Source organism: Salvelinus fontinalis, chromosome 13 (genome assembly GCF_029448725.1).
Source record: "Salvelinus fontinalis isolate EN_2023a chromosome 13, ASM2944872v1, whole genome shotgun sequence".
Classification (NCBI taxonomy): domain Eukaryota; kingdom Metazoa; phylum Chordata; class Actinopteri; order Salmoniformes; family Salmonidae; genus Salvelinus; species Salvelinus fontinalis.
Window position 1 is genome coordinate 2829182 of NC_074677.1, and position 15403 is coordinate 2844584.

Below are 15403 nucleotides of genomic sequence, written 5' to 3' on the forward strand. Positions count from 1 at the left end.
CATCGGCAGGTTTTCTTATCATGGTCCTTAATTTATAAGCATCATTTTTCTCCACACAGATATTATATATGGAATAATCGTGACATATTGTATAAAAATACCTCTTTGTTTTTAGAATATTGGTTCCTAAATAATATCCTATTGGTGAGCCAACTGGTAAATGCAGAGGGTCTTTTACTCAGTTATAAGGAAGTCTTATCTCTTTACAAGGTCCCTGTAACACCTAAAGATGTTGCAATTGTTTTAGATGCCATTCCCTCAGGTGTTGCTCTGTTATTCAGGAACGTGTCAAGACCTGACCCTCAGAGCCGACCTTCTATTGACCCTGTTGACTCATCAGTAGGAAAGATCTGTTTCTCTTTTGGTCCATTCAACAACAGAGCGATACTAACCTTGTTTCAGCAGGATGTTGTATCTATACCTTATGTCATGCCTTATTGGAACAGTTTTATTGATAATATCTGTTGGGGAAAAGTTTGGATGCTGCTACACGCATACCTACTTGTTAACAAAATTAAGGAAGTTTCTTTTTAAATTATTCATAAATAATATATTTAATATTAATATCCAATTAATTGTTAGTAATTACTATCTTGTCTCATCGCTACAACTCCCGTACGGGCTCGGGAGAGACGAAGGTCGAAAGCCATGCGTCCTCCGAAGCACAACCCAACCAAGCCGCACTGCTTCTTAACACAGCGCCTCCAACACGGAAGCCAGACGCACCAATGTGTCGGAGGAAACACCGTGTACCTGGCCCCCTTGGTTAGCGGGCACTGCGCCCAGCCCGCCACAGGAGTCGCTGGTGCGCGATGAGACAAGGATATCCCTACCGGCCAAACCCTCCCTAACCCGGACTACGCTAGACCACCCAGAAACAGAGCTGCATCTTTTTCTGCATTGTACTAATGTAAGGAATCTCTGGCAAGACATCAGTAGATTTATAATACATTTATAAAGATTTTACAATATTATGGAAAGATGTGCCGCTTGGATTCTTTACTTATGATAGAAATAAGTTGAAACAATTTTATGTATTTGATTTCATTATTCTTTTGCCCAAATTTCATTTCACAAATGTAAATTTACAAACAAAACACCACCTTTTATTACCTTGCAAAAAGAAATGGAACTATATTTTAAGACAATTAAATACTCCACTAACAGAAAAGCTGTTAAAATTATAAATGTGTCTATGAGGTCCTTGTGCAATGTGATATTTTACCACCTAGCCCAAATGTCCTTTGTATTGTATACCTCACAGTATACACACATACATACACACTGTCCTTTGTGTATATTGTAACGACCCGGTATTGTGTTCTGTGTTTGTGGGTGTGTTATGGTTCTCATGGCTACTAGCAGGGGTTGAATATGTCAGGACAGATGGAAAGGTTGGGGGGGTATGATGGGTAATACCGCGGGATTTGGAAATGCATAAATAGGGATTACTGTCTCATTGTTCTCTCTCTTCTGTTCGTGCCTTGATCTGTTCCTATGAGAGTGACTCTTGACCCGACAGGGTAACATTGTGTACGTTCGGCATTTAGCGGCGTGGGTTGTGGCCGGAACAATAGCCCAGTTTATGAATAAACCTGTGTTCTGACCTGCACACCTAGAGTCCGTCTCTTTTCCCTTTATGACCCAGCCGGGTCATTACATTGGTGTCAGAAGTGCTTTCGAACTACGGGATCGTGACTAGGCGAGTTAGCTGTTCAGTATAGGCCGGGTTGGCTTTAGCGTGACTCGCATCTACGGTCATGTCGCTTGGGGCGAGGCGGAAAATTAAGGAAGAGTCGGACAAAGTGTCCGTTGTGGGCTCGGGGGTACCCGGTCGGGAGGGTCAGGCGGCGACTGCCGTAGGGAAGCTGGAGAGCCACATGGCGGGAGTTAAATTGTCAGTCAGCAAGATGGCAGAACTGGCGGGTTTTCCTTCGCATCGCTCGAGAGCTGACGTCACGGCGACGGGGATATCGACGTCACCGGGTGCGGAAATGGCTGGGCCTGCTAAGGTAAACAGAGATGGCGGCGACCTATTGCCATTAGCCACGGTAGCGGCTAAACTACCAAAGTTCAATGGACAAGGTAAATGGGAAGTTTTTTTCACTCAATTCGAGTTGTTGGCTAGAGCCGGGAGGTGGTCTGACGAGACGAAAGCGTTACAGCTTGCCCTGAGCCTGGCGGAGGAGGCGTCGGAATGCCTGCTAACGCTAGCCCCGGGCGATAGGGGCGACTACGGTGCGCTAGTGGAGGCATTGGGGGGCCGTTTCGGCAGCGACGCGCAGCCCAACATGCTGCGTATTGAACTGTGTAACAAAAAGAGACTTCAGGGGGAATCATTAAAGGCGTTGGCAAGTGGTATTCTGAGCCTGACCAGGCGGGCTTATGCAACTATGCCGATTGGGGTGCAAGACGAGCTGGCACGGGACAGTTTTATTAGAGCGCTCTCTTCCACCGAACTGGGTAAGCATGTTCAGATGGCGGACCCACCATCTCTGCAGGCTGCAGTGGAGATAGCCAGGAAGAGGGAGCTGATCTGGGGTGAGGGAGTGAGAGTGGAAGTCACCAGTCAACCAGAGGTGAGAGCAGCGGTGGCTGGGGTGCCAGGGGTCACAAAGCCAGAGTGGGTTGACGAGTTGGGCGGGCTGGTCAAGACTGCTTCGCTTGTCATGGAGAGGGGCTCCAGGCAACGTCGCAGTGTCAGCTCAACTCCTATTGTCTGCTGGGGTTGTGGCCAACCTGGCCACATTCAGCGGGAGTGTGGCAGATTCCCCCGTCACCAGGGAAACGACAACGGGTTCTCGCGCAGGGGGCAGCGCGGGCCCACCCCCCCGCCCCCGAACCCACTGTAAGCAAAGGAGGTACCCAGCAGCGCAGACAAGAGGGTGGGGTCCTGCTCCCCCAGGGTGTAGCTGCCGCCGTGTTTCCTAGTCCGGTAGTTGTGGTGGGACGTACCACCGTTGGGGACTTCTGCAATGTCGTCGTCAAGGTAGAGGGGGTGGAATGTTTGGCCCTGGTCGACACGGGCTCTACAGTAACCCTGGTGAGACCAGACATACTACCTGTTGGGGTGCGGGTGGAGCCGACCCATGTCCAGCTACGGACTGTCACGGGGGAGCTAGCCCCCATGTTAGGGAAGTGTCAGCTATCTGTGACTGTGGGGGGGAGAACTGTGGGGTGTCCGGTGTGGGTAGCAGCGGTGCAGGACCCCTGTATACTGGGAATGGACTTTTTGAAAAACTGTGGGGCTCAGTTGGACTTAGCGTCAGGTACTTTGAGGCTGTCGGGGGGGCCCACAGTGGGAATGTCGCCTTCGGGAGGGCCAGCAGGGGGCAGGGCTGTTCCTCCGTCTTCCTCCAAGCTTGCAGAAACTCCACCGGTCATCCCGGCTGCTCCCTTGGTCGTTGTGCCATCCCAGCAGCTGTCTCCGGCGGCGACGGCCTTCACTCCCCATCATGGTGCAAGCACAGGCAGCCCAGTAGCCCAAAACACACTGGCCCCTTCAACCCATCAGCCCGACGGGGGGAAGGAGGAAGCTATCGACGCCGTCGAGGCTGTGTGGCTGAAGAACTGTCAGGGTCTGGATGAGGGACAACAGAGACAGTTAAAGCAGCTGCTGTTGGACTTTAAAGATAGCTTCGCTTGGGGGGAAGATGAGGTAGGACAAACGCACCTAGTTCAGCACGAAATAGACACTGGGGACGCCCGACCCATTAAAATTCGGCCCCGTCGTATTCCCCTTGCCAGGAGGGAAGCAGCAGACACAGCTATTGTTGACATGTTGCGGGCTGATTTCATTGAGCCATCAGATAGCCCATGGTCCGCGCCGGTCGTCATGGTGCCTAAGAAAGGGGGTAAACTTAGGTTTTGTGTTGACTACAGGGGCCTAAATTCTGTCACCACTAAAGACTCTTATCCCCTACCGAGGATTGATGAGTCGCTAGACCACGTGAGAGGGTCCTCGTGGTTCTCCTCCCTTGATCTGCGCAGTGGCTACTGGCAGGTGCCCCTCTCGCCAGGGGCACGTGAAAAAACGGCCTTCTCCACAGATAGGGGCCATTGGCAGTTCAAGGTGCTGTGCTTCGGGCTCTGTAATGCTCCTGCCACCTTTGAGAGGCTCATGGACAGAGTGCTGGCGGGGGTTCCGAGAGACGAGTGTGTTGTGTACCTAGACGACATATTGGTGCACGGCACATTGTTTGAGGGGGCACTGGGGGCAATTAGGCGAGTGTTGGAGAGAATCTCGGGGGCGGGGCTAAAATTACATCCGGGAAAGTGCCATTTCATGCAAAGGGAGGTGGCGTTCCTGGGGCATCAGCTGGGTGGTGAGGGCATCAGCACGATGCCAGACAAAGTAGAGGCTGTGAGGGGGTGGCCAGTTCCAGGGGGAAAAAAAGAGGTTAAGAGCTTCCTGGGACTGGCATCCTACTATCGTAGGTTTGTGAAGGGGTTTGCGGGGGTAGCGGCTCCTTTGAACCAGCTACTCAAGGAGGACACTGTTTTTCAGTGGACCGAAGAGCACCAGCGGGCGTTTGAGGCCCTCAAACGGGCCCTGATGGAGGCCCCTGTCCTGGCCTCACCAGACCCGAACCGTCCGTTCATCCTGGACACCGACGCAAGCAATGAGGGGTTGGGGGCTGTGCTGGCTCAGCGGGGTCCTGATGGGGAACACGTAGTAGCTTATTACAGCAGGACTTTTGATAAGGCTGAAAAACGCTACTGCGTGACAAGGAGAGAGCTTTTGGCTGTCGTGGCAGCAGTACGCCATTTCAAGTACTACCTGGGGGGCCTGCCGTTTGTGGTCCGGACGGATCACTCCGCCCTGCAGTGGCTTCTCTCCTTCAAGGAGCCAGAGGGTCAGATTGCCCGCTGGCTGGAGGAGCTACAACCCTACGACTTCCAGGTGGAGCACAGAGCCGGCCTTCGCCACAGCAATGCAGACGCCTTGTCCCGCCGCCCGTGTGCTGAGGATGGCTGTGGGTACTGCGCCAAACGGGTGGAGCGAGAGAGAGAACTGTGCAGGGAGGAGGGAGTCACCGCCACGGTGAGTCAGCTGAGTGTGACAGAGTGCCGGGAGCTTGAGGCTGTGGACGTTGGGGAGTGGAGGCGTCGCCAGGAGGAGGACGCAGAGCTGCGTCCTGTGCTGCGGTGGGTGGAAGAGAGAAGACGACCGCCGTGGGGGGAAGTAACCCCTCTATCACCAGTCACCAAAGGACTGTGGGCTAAATTCACAGTCCTTAGAGTGGCTGAGGGAGTGCTCCAGAGGGGGTGGAAAAAGCCAGCGACTGGAGAAATTACGTGGCAGGTAGTGGTGCCCAAAAGGCTGCAGGGGAGCGTGTTACAGCAGCTTCATGGGGGAGTAGGCGCAGGGCATTTTGGGGTCTCCAAAACGTTAAAGCGCATGCGTAAAGGCTTCTATTGGGCAAGGCACAGGAGGGATGTTGAGGATTTTTGTAGGCAGTGCGACGAGTGTGCTGCTAAAAAAGGACCTCCAGGTCAGTCACACGCCCTCCTACAACAATTCCCAGTAGGGGAGCCCATGGAGAGACTGGGGGTAGACATAGTAGGGCCGTTTCCAACCACAGACAGCGGTAACAGGTGGATTCTAACCGCCATGGACTACTTCACCAAGTGGCCGGAGGCTTACGCTCTCCCAGACCAGGAGGCGGGGACAATAGCTGATGCGTTGGTGGGGGGAATAATCAGTCGGTTTGGGGTGCCACAGTCTATTCACAGCGACCAGGGAAGAAACTTCAAGTCACGGGTGTTCTCAGAGTTGTGTAGACGGTTAGGCGCGGAGAAGACGCGCACTACTCCGCTTCACCCGCAGAGCGATGGGCTGGTGGAAAGATTTAACAGAACATTAGCACAGCAGCTGGCCATCGTTACCTCAAAACACCAGAGAGATTGGGACACCCACTTACCGTTTATTCTTATGGCGTGTAGGTCGGCTGTTCAAGAATCGACTGCGTGCTCCCCAGCACTACTAATGTTAGGTCGTGAGTTGCGCACCCCAGCCGAACTGACGTTTGGCCACCCTCCTGATAATGACGACGGGGTTTTGCCTGGCCCGAACTATGTGTGTCGTCTGCAGAACCGGTTAGAAGCGGCTCACACCTTCGCAAGAGAGCAACTCAAAAACGCAGGGGTGCGCCAAAAGCGCCACTACGACTCGCGCGCTAGGGGGAGGCACTTTGGAGCGGGAGAATGTGTGTGGCTTCACAACCCCACGCGCAAGAAGGGGCGGTGCCCAAAGCTGGACAGTGCATGGGTGGGGCCGTGTCTGGTGATAGAGAGAGTGGGGGAGGTGACGTACCGGGTGGAGGTTCCCCCACGGAGCAGGAAGGTGGTGGTCCACCGGGATCGATTGGCACCCTACAGAGGGAGGAAAACGGTAGGGAATGGGAGTGAGGGCTCTGATGTGAGCCCACGGGAACAGTCTAACGAGGAGACTCTAGCACAACCTGAGCCTGGGGAGGGGGCTGCTTCTTCGGAGGGCGCTGGAAATGACATTGGGGCAGAGGAGCGTTCTGGGGGGCCACCGCTGAGAGTCACGGGGAGGCCCAAGAGACTGATGCGACCTCCGGGTCGTTTTAAGGATTTTGTTGTGTAACCCTAGGGGCTAGGGTTTAGAAAGGGGGGGGCTATGTAACGACCCGGTATTGTGTTCTGTGTTTGTGGGTGTGTTATGGTTCTCATGGCTACTAGCAGGGGTTGAATATGTCAGGACAGATGGAAAGGTTGGGGGGGTATGATGGGTAATACCGCGGGATTTGGAAATGCATAAATAGGGATTACTGTCTCATTGTTCTCTCTCTTCTGTTCGTGCCTTGATCTGTTCCTATGAGAGTGACTCTTGACCCGACAGGGTAACATTGTGTACGTTCGGCATTTAGCGGCGTGGGTTGTGGCCGGAACAATAGCCCAGTTTATGAATAAACCTGTGTTCTGACCTGCACACCTAGAGTCCGTCTCTTTTCCCTTTATGACCCAGCCGGGTCATTACAATATATATATATATATATATATATATATATATATATATATATATATATATATATATATATATATATATATATATATATATATATATATATACATATATACACACACACTTGTGTTCCCCATGTACTTTCTGTATTGATTTGAAAAATAATAAAAACTGAAATAAATAACACTTCCTGATTTTGAATAGGAGGAAATGAATTAGTCCTAAACAAGGACACATGCACAGCGAAAATGTTCAACGTATCATTTATTTACAGTGTTAGCTCCGTTGGTGTAAGTTCCCAACACGCACACGGTCATGTATATGTTTTGAAATGGCAGCTAGTTACCGTGAGTTAACGTTAACTACGGAACTCAAACGGCTAGGCTCAAAATGGCAGAGGATATGGCGCAAATCATATATTTTTTTAAAACAGTAGTATGGCCATATTGCGTTATGCAACGATTTTATTTACGTGAAGAACTTCCTGAGCTGCTGGAATTAGACCTTTTAAATGTGATGCTTTTTAAACATTTTATTGTCTGAGATGGTGACACATTTAATAAGTCGAATGTTGCTCGTTAGACGGTGTTGTCTGTAAATGGCGTCATCTGTTGTCATGCATAGCGGACACCTGAACGTGTAGCTAGTAAACATTACAACAAGACCGAGGTCAGAAAGAGAACCCTTGTGTCGTGTACCTAACGTAAAGTGAAGACGGTAAGATACAACCGTAAAGGCGTTGTTCTACCAGGCTACATCCAGTGACTCACCCTTAGAGACGTCTGCTCTGCCGAGTCTGGTCGGTAAAAATCCCCTACTGAATGTCTGCTGTTGGCGATACAGGGGCGTTTTCAGTAGTGCAATTATGTGGCAAAACGTTCAGGATACGAAACTGGGATGAACCTTCCGGAATTTGTCCAATAGAAACTCTCGTTTTGCTCTGTTCCCGTCTGTGTCGCGGTTACGTTTCCGTAACTAATACACCGCAGCTGCCACTTCCGTTCGGGTAGATCTGATGACGTCTTTACGTAGAAACACAAGATAGTTTACACATTCCACTGTCTTTTCTTATCTATGATGGAAGAATCATCAATGTGAGAAGGCATCCCATGTCAATGTCATAGGTCATTTCATACCAACATTAAAAAAGGGATAATCAACTCGGGGCTCTATGGAAAATAAATCAACACCGTGGAAAGTCAGTCCGCTAGTGCGTCATGTAAACACACCATCCACGTCGTTCATTATTTTCCATAGAGCCCCTCGTTGATTAGCCCTTACGTACCATGGCTATAAATTCACACATTATTTTCCATAGAGCCCCTCGTTGATTAGCCCTTACGTACCATGGCTATAAATTCACACATTATTTTCCATAGAGCCCCTCGTTGATTAGCCCTTACGTACCATGGCTATAAATTCACACATTATTTTCCATAGAGCCCCTCGTTGATTAGCCCTTACGTACCATGGCTATAAATTCACACATTATTTTCCATAGAGCCCCTCGTTGATTAGCCCTTACGTACCATGGCTATAAATTCACACATTATTTTCCATAGAGCCCCTCGTTGATTAGCCCTTACGTACCATGGCTATAAATTCACACATTATTTTCCATAGAGCCCCTCGTTGATTAGCCCTTACGTACCATGGCTATAAATTCACACATTATTTTCCATAGAGCCCCTCGTTGATTAGCCCTTACGTACCATGGCTATAAATTCACACATTATTTTCCATAGAGCCCCTCGTTGATTAGCCCTTACGTACCATGGCTATAAATTCACACATTATTTTCCATAGAGCCCCTCGTTGATTAGCCCTTACGTACCATGGCTATAAATTCACACATTATTTTCCATAGAGCCCCTCGTTGATTAGCCCTTACGTACCATGGCTATAAATTCACACATTATTTTCCATAGAGCCCCTCGTTGATTAGCCCTTACGTACCATGGCTATAAATTCACACATTATTTTCCAGAGCCCCTCGTTGATTAGCCCTTACGTACCATGGCTATAAATTCACACATTATTTTCCAGAGCCCCTCGTTGATTAGCCCTTACGTACCATGGCTATAAATTCACACATTATTTTCCATAGAGCCCCTCGTTGATTAGCCCTTACGTACCATGGCTATAAATTCACACATTATTTTCCATAGAGCCCCTCGTTGATTAGCCCTTACGTACCATGGCTATAAATTCACACATTATTTTCCATAGAGCCCCTCGTTGATTAGCCCTTACGTACCATGGCTATAAATTCACACATTATTTTCCATAGAGCCCCTCGTTGATTAGCCCTTACGTACCATGGCTATAAATTCACACATTATTTTCCATAGAGCCCCTCGTTGATTAGCCCTTACGTACCATGGCTATAAATTCGCACATGTGCCACTAGAAATGGGTTCAACATCCATTGAAGTAGCTAGCAAGTTGGCTAGCCACAGTAGGAGCCGTGGTAACCAAACAGACTCGCTAGATGGCTACAGTAGGAGCCGTGGTAACCAAACAGACTCGCTAGATGGCTACAGTAGGAGCCGTGGTAACCAAACAGACTCGCAAGATGGCTACAGTAGGAGCCGTGGTAACCAAACAGACTCGCTAGATGGCTACAGTAGGAGCCGTGGTAACCAAACAGACTCGCTAGATGGCTACAGTAGGAGCCGTGGTAACCAAACAGACTCGCTAGATGGCTACAGTAGGAGCCGTGGTAACCAAACAGACTCCCTAGATGGCTACAGTAGGAGCCGTGGTAACCAAACAGACTCCCTAGATGGCTACAGTAGGAGCCGTGGTAACCAAACAGACTCGCTAGATGGCTACAGTAGGAGCCGTGGAAACCAAACAGACTCGCTAGTTTAGCTACAGTAGGAGCCGTGGTAACCAAACAGACTCGCTAGATGGCTACAGTAGAAGCCGTGGTAACCAAACAGACTCGCTAGATGGCTACAGTAGGAGCCGTGGTAACCAAACAGACTCGCTAGATGGCTACAGTAGGAGCCGTGGAAACCAAACAGACTCGCTAGATGGTAGTAGGAGCCGTGGTAACCAAACAGACTCGCTAGATGGCTACAGTAGGAGCCGTGGTAACCAAACAGACTCGCTAGATGGCTACAGTAGGAGCCGTGGTAACCAAACAGACTCGCTAGATGGCTACAGTAGGAGCCGTGGTAACCAAACAGACTCGCTAGTTTAGCTACAGTAGGAGCCGTGGTAACCAAACAGACTCGCTAGATGGCTACAGTAGGAGCCGTGGTAACCAAACAGACTCGCTAGATGGCTACAGTAGGAGCCGTGGTAACCAAACAGACTCGCTAGATGGCTACAGTAGGAGCCGTGGTAACCAAACAGACTCGCTAGATGGCTACAGTAGGAGCCGTGGTAACCAAACAGACTCGCTAGATGGCTACAGTAGGAGCCGTGGAAACCAAACAGACTCGCTAGATGGTAGTAGGAGCCGTGGTAACCAAACAGACTCGCTAGATGGCTACAGTAGGAGCCGTGGTAACCAAACAGACTCGCTAGATGGCTACAGTAGGAGCCGTGGTAACCAAACAGACTCGCTAGATGGCTACAGTAGGAGCCGTGGTAACCAAACAGACTCGCTAGATGGCTACAGTAGGAGCCGTGGTAACCAAACAGACTCGCTAGATGGCTACAGTAGGAGCCGTGGTAACCAAACAGACTCGCTAGATGGCTACAGTAGGAGCCGTGGTAACCAAACAGACTCGCTAGATGGCTACAGTAGGAGCCGTGGAAACCAAACAGACTCGCTAGATGGTAGTAGGAGCCGTGGTAACCAAACAGACTCGCTAGATGGCTACAGTAGGAGCCGTGGTAACCAAACAGACTCGCTAGATGGCTACAGTAGGAGCCGTGGTAACCAAACAGACTCGCTAGATGGCTACAGTAGGAGCCGTGGTAACCAAACAGACTCGCTAGATGGCTACAGTAGGAGCCGTGGTAACCAAACAGACTCGCTAGATGGCTACAGTAGGAGCCGTGGAAACCAAACAGACTCGCTAGATGGTAGTAGGAGCCGTGGTAACCAAACAGACTCGCTAGATGGCTACAGTAGGAGCCGTGGTAACCAAACAGACTCGCTAGATGGCTACAGTAGGAGCCGTGGTAACCAAACAGACTCGCTAGATGGCTACAGTAGGAGCCGTGGTAACCAAACAGACTCGCTAGTTTAGCTACAGTAGGAGCCGTGGTAACCAAACAGACTCGCTAGATGGCTACAGTAGGAGCCGTGGTAACCAAACAGACTCGCTAGATGGCTACAGTAGGAGCCGTGGAAACCAAACAGACTCGCTAGATGGTAGTAGGAGCCGTGGTAACCAAACAGACTCGCTAGATGGCTACAGTAGGAGCCGTGGTAACCAAACAGACTCGCTAGATGGCTACAGTAGGAGCCGTGGTAACCAAACAGACTCGCTAGATGGCTACAGTAGGAGCCGTGGTAACCAAACAGACTCGCTAGTTTAGCTACAGTAGGAGCCGTGGTAACCAAACAGACTCGCTAGATGGCTACAGTAGGAGCCGTGGTAACCAAACAGACTCGCTAGATGGCTACAGTAGGAGCCGTGGTAACCAAACAGACTCGCTAGATGGCTACAGTAGGAGCCGTGGTAACCAAACAGACTCGCTAGATGGCTACAGTAGGAGCCGTGGTAACCAAACAGACTCGCTAGATGGCTACAGTAGGAGCCGTGGAAACCAAACAGACTCGCTAGATGGTAGTAGGAGCCGTGGTAACCAAACAGACTCGCTAGATGGCTACAGTAGGAGCCGTGGTAACCAAACAGACTCGCTAGATGGCTACAGTAGGAGCCGTGGTAACCAAACAGACTCGCTAGATGGCTACAGTAGGAGCCGTGGTAACCAAACAGACTCGCTAGTTTAGCTACAGTAGGAGCCGTGGTAACCAAACAGACTCGCTAGATGGCTACAGTAGGAGCCGTGGTAACCAAACAGACTCGCTAGTTTAGCTACAGTAGGAGCCGTGGTAACCAAACAGACTCGCTAGATGGCTACAGTAGAAGCCGTGGTAACCAAACAGACTCGCTAGATGGCTACAGTAGGAGCCGTGGTAACCAAACAGACTCGCTAGATGGCTACAGTAGGAGCCGTGGTAACCAAACAGACTCGCTAGATGGCTACAGTAGGAGCCGTGGTAACCAAACAGACTCGCAAGATGGCTACAGTAGGAGCCGTGGTAACCAAACAGACTCGCTAGATGGCTACAGTAGGAGCCGTGGTAACCAAACAGACTCGCTAGATGGCTACAGTAGGAGCCGTGGTAACCAAACAGACTCGCTAGATGGCTACAGTAGGAGCCGTGGTAACCAAACAGACTCCCTAGATGGCTACAGTAGGAGCCGTGGTAACCAAACAGACTCGCTAGATGGCTACAGTAGGAGCCGTGGAAACCAAACAGACTCGCTAGTTTAGCTACAGTAGGAGCCGTGGTAACCAAACAGACTCGCTAGATGGCTACAGTAGAAGCCGTGGTAACCAAACAGACTCGCTAGATGGCTACAGTAGGAGCCGTGGTAACCAAACAGACTCGCTAGATGGCTACAGTAGGAGCCGTGGAAACCAAACAGACTCGCTAGATGGTAGTAGGAGCCGTGGTAACCAAACAGACTCGCTAGATGGCTACAGTAGGAGCCGTGGTAACCAAACAGACTCGCTAGATGGCTACAGTAGGAGCCGTGGTAACCAAACAGACTCGCTAGATGGCTACAGTAGGAGCCGTGGTAACCAAACAGACTCGCTAGTTTAGCTACAGTAGGAGCCGTGGTAACCAAACAGACTCGCTAGATGGCTACAGTAGGAGCCGTGGTAACCAAACAGACTCGCTAGATGGCTACAGTAGGAGCCGTGGTAACCAAACAGACTCGCTAGATGGCTACAGTAGGAGCCGTGGTAACCAAACAGACTCGCTAGATGGCTACAGTAGGAGCCGTGGTAACCAAACAGACTCGCTAGATGGCTACAGTAGGAGCCGTGGAAACCAAACAGACTCGCTAGATGGTAGTAGGAGCCGTGGTAACCAAACAGACTCGCTAGATGGCTACAGTAGGAGCCGTGGTAACCAAACAGACTCGCTAGATGGCTACAGTAGGAGCCGTGGTAACCAAACAGACTCGCTAGATGGCTACAGTAGGAGCCGTGGTAACCAAACAGACTCGCTAGTTTAGCTACAGTAGGAGCCGTGGTAACCAAACAGACTCGCTAGATGGCTACAGTAGGAGCCGTGGTAACCAAACAGACTCGCTAGTTTAGCTACAGTAGGAGCCGTGGTAACCAAACAGACTCGCTAGATGGCTACAGTAGAAGCCGTGGTAACCAAACAGACTCGCTAGATGGCTACAGTAGGAGCCGTGGTAACCAAACAGACTCGCTAGATGGCTACAGTAGGAGCCGTGGTAACCAAACAGACTCGCTAGTTTAGCTACAGTAGGAGCAGTGGTAACCAAACAGACTCGCTAGATGGCTACAGTAGGAGCCGTGGTAACCAAACAGACTCCCTAGATGGCTACAGTAGGAGCCGTGGTAACCAAACAGACTCGCTAGATGGCTACAGTAGGAGCCGTGGTAACCAAACAGACTCGCTAGATATCTACAGTAGGAGCCGTGGTAACCAAACAGACTCGCTAGATGGCTACAGTAGGAGCCGTGGTAACCAAACAGACTCGCTAGATATCTACAGTAGGAGCCGTGGTAACCAAACAGACTCGCTAGATGGCTACAGTAGGAGCCGTGGTAACCAAACAGACTCGCTAGATGGCTACAGTAGGAGCCGTGGTAACCAAACAGACTCGCTAGTTTAGCTACAGTAGGAGCCGTGGTAACCAAACAGACTCGCTAGATGGCTACAGTAGGAGCCGTGGTAACCAAACAGACTCGCTAGATGGCTACAGTAGGAGCCGTGGTAACCAAACAGACTCGCTAGATGGCTACAGTAGGAGCCGTGGTAACCAAACAGACTCGCTAGTTTAGCTACAGTAGGAGCCATGGTAACCAAACAGACTCGCTAGATGGCTACAGTAGGAGCCGTGGTAACCAAACAGACTCGCTAGATGGCTACAGTAGGAGCCGTGGTAACCAAACAGACTCGCTAGATGGCTACAGTAGGAGCCGTGGTAACCAAACAGACTCGCTAGATGGCTACAGTAGGAGCCGTGGTAACCAAACAGACTCGCTAGATGGCTACAGTAGGAGCCGTGGTAACCAAACAGACTCGCTAGATGGCTACAGTAGGAGCCGTGGTAACCAAACAGACTCGCTAGATGGCTACAGTAGGAGCCGTGGAAACCAAACAGACTCGCTAGATGGTAGTAGGAGCCGTGGTAACCAAACAGACTCGCTAGATGGCTACAGTAGGAGCCGTGGTAACCAAACAGACTCGCTAGATGGCTACAGTAGGAGCCGTGGTAACCAAACAGACTCGCTAGATGGCTACAGTAGGAGCCGTGGTAACCAAACAGACTCGCTAGTTTAGCTACAGTAGGAGCCGTGGTAACCAAACAGACTCGCTAGATGGCTACAGTAGGAGCCGTGGTAACCAAACAGACTCGCTAGATGGCTACAGTAGGAGCCGTGGTAACCAAACAGACTCGCTAGATGGCTACAGTAGGAGTTGTGGTAACCAAACAGACTCGCTAGATGGCTACAGTAGGAGCCGTGGTAACCAAACAGACTCGCTAGATGGCTACAGTAGGAGCCGTGGAAACCAAACAGACTCGCTAGATGGTAGTAGGAGCCGTGGTAACCAAACAGACTCGCTAGATGGCTACAGTAGGAGCCGTGGTAACCAAACAGACTCGCTAGATGGCTACAGTAGGAGCCGTGGTAACCAAACAGACTCGCTAGATGGCTACAGTAGGAGCCGTGGTAACCAAACAGACTCGCTAGTTTAGCTACAGTAGGAGCCGTGGTAACCAAACAGACTCGCTAGATGGCTACAGTAGGAGCCGTGGTAACCAAACAGACTCGCTAGTTTAGCTACAGTAGGAGCCGTGGTAACCAAACAGACTCGCTAGATGGCTACAGTAGAAGCCGTGGTAACCAAACAGACTCGCTAGATGGCTACAGTAGGAGCCGTGGTAACCAAACAGACTCGCTAGATGGCTACAGTAGGAGCCGTGGTAACCAAACAGACTCGCTAGTTTAGCTACAGTAGGAGCAGTGGTAACCAAACAGACTCGCTAGATGGCTACAGTAGGAGCCGTGGTAACCGAACAGACTCCCTAGATGGCTACAGTAGGAGCCGTGGTAACCAAACAGACTCGCTAGATGGCTACAGTAGGAGCCGTGGTAACCAAACAGACTCGCTAGATATCTACAGTAGGAGCCGTGGTAACCAAACAGACTCGCTAGATGGCTACAGTA

General features: G+C 50.6%; 1 protein-coding gene across 3 annotated transcripts in view; it reads right to left on the reverse strand.

Annotated features, from left to right (window-relative positions):
* The window catches only part of LOC129867916 (inhibitor of apoptosis protein-like), a 128195-nt gene that overhangs the window by 110514 nt on the left and 2278 nt on the right, over nucleotides 1-15403 (reverse strand). The window contains exon 1 of one of the 3 annotated variants that reach the window (XM_055941404.1): nucleotides 7762-7982. The exons of the other annotated variants lie outside the window; for them this stretch is intronic. The gene's annotated coding sequence lies outside the window, so the exon portion shown is untranslated. Of the gene's footprint in view, nucleotides 1-7761; nucleotides 7983-15403 lie in introns of those variants that run through there. 3 annotated transcript variants of the gene reach the window in all.